We start from the raw sequence: 2,000 nt of genomic DNA, 5'->3' as shown, positions 1-2,000 counted from the left end.
TATAGGTGGGCGGGGCCTCCTCCAGCTCCTCCCTCGGTGGAGCTCTGACTGGTCTTGGGGTTGTTTGTGAGAATCAGCCAGCTCTTGATGTGCTTTGATTATCGCGCTAATCTATGCTTTGATTCTGGGTTCCCGTTTTAGCCACACTCCCAAACCTCAGCTGAGAAAGACTTGTGTGATCCAAGATGTCTTGAGAGTGCAATGCATGGGTCCACCACTTTGATAAACTCTGCTGTCAGGGGACATGCCTCCAACGCTGTGCAAAGGGATCCCAGTTAGCCTAGTCATCAGATTCGCATCCACAACACAACTTAATTTGTTTCTGAGAGCCTCAGTCCTGGCTTTGCCTTGGCTGAGTTTGTTTGGGATTAATATCATCTAGGGGCTGGTGAGATGGCTCAGTGGGTAAGAGCACCCGACTGCTCTTCCAAAGGTCCAGAGTTCAAATCCCAGCAACCACATGGTGGCTAACAACCATCCGTAACGAGATCTGGCGCCCTCTTCTGGAGTGTCTGAAGACAGCTACAGTGTACTTACATATAATAAATAAATAAAATCTTAAAAAAAATATCGTCTAATAATATGTGTGTTACTAGAGACTATTCAGATTTTCCAGTTGCAAAGACACAGAAAATGCTAAGGATTTGGAAAGTGGTGCTCGGAAGAGGTGAGGGTAATTCTGGGGATTTCTGGTTTCATTTGCTGTATCCCAGATCCCTAGAGAGTATCCTTTAAGTCTCAGACAAATTCGTTCAGGGAACTCCATATTGTAGCCAGTGGTCAAGGGTAGAAGCCTCTGGAAGTTGGTGTCATACCTGAGAGGGCTGGGAACCAGAGGGAGGGGCAGGGAGAGGGCAGAGGCTATGGCAGGATGCCTAGAGGCACCTTCTTCCTTCTTGGCAATGTCAAGGCCACCCTGGGCCAAGCTCCTGTGCAGACCCTGCCCAGCCTGGAGCAGGGAGGTAGAATAAACAGAGGGAGCAGGAGCTAGCGGCAGGAAGCAGAAGGAAGTGGGCAGGAGGGGAGGATCTTAGGGTACAATGTACTATAGATGCTTTTGGCTCTAGACCAACTTGCTTAGTGTTCCTCTGGAGTCTGGCCAGCCCCCCACCCCCAAACATTTCTGTGCTTGCGGGAAGGGAGTGGATGCTGAAGAGAAGGCCCTTTCACATCACCTGAGTGACCCCACTTTCACCTGACAACCTGAAGGTGGCCAGAACAAGGAATGACTGAACAGCCGTTTCAAGTTCTACCTGAATGCCTATGGTTTGGGGCTAATTCTCAGAATTTCTAAGAAGTTCTCACACAAACGGAGAGGCCGGAGAATCACAAAGACAACTGAGATCTGGGAGGCTTTGTGGGAGGGGGAACTGGGAACAAGGGTTTAGCTTTGGGCAAGTTGCTTAATCTACCCGGAGCCCACATCTTATGTGATGAGGGAGGTCCATCCTCAGCAGGGTTGCTGAAAGAACTCTGCGGTCACAGGTGGTCACAGGTGGTCACAGGAGGTCACAGGCAGTCACAGGCAGTCACAGGCACAGAGTTGCATCTCAACGTCTCTGGCATAGAAGACCCTACACACGAGGTGCTTAAGAAACTAGCCTTCTCTCATTCTGTCTTTTCAATTTGCTTTTCTTCTGCTGTCATAAACACTATGATCATTTTTTTTTCTGCAGTCATAAACACGCTAGCTGGGGAGGAAAGGGTTTGTTTCAGCTTACATGTCACATCCGTCATAGATGGACGCCAAGGCAGGAACCTGGAGTACAGACCACCGAGAAACAAAGCTTACTAGCTTGCTGTCTGGTCTCTAGCTTCTTCTTCTTCTTCTTCTTCTTCTTCTTCTTCTTCTTCTTCTTCTTCTTCTTCTTCTTCTTCTTCTTCTTCTTCTTCTTCTTCTCCATCCCAGGACCACCTGCCCAAGGATAGATTCACCCACATGTGGGTTGAGTCATCTCACATCAATCAATAATAAAAACAGTTCCTCACAAATATGTAGT

Source organism: Mus caroli, unplaced genomic scaffold, assembly GCF_978045245.1.
Source record: "Mus caroli unplaced genomic scaffold, Mus_caroli_1 scaffold_13, whole genome shotgun sequence".
Classification (NCBI taxonomy): domain Eukaryota; kingdom Metazoa; phylum Chordata; class Mammalia; order Rodentia; family Muridae; genus Mus; species Mus caroli.
Note: the sequence above shows the minus strand (reverse complement) of the source record.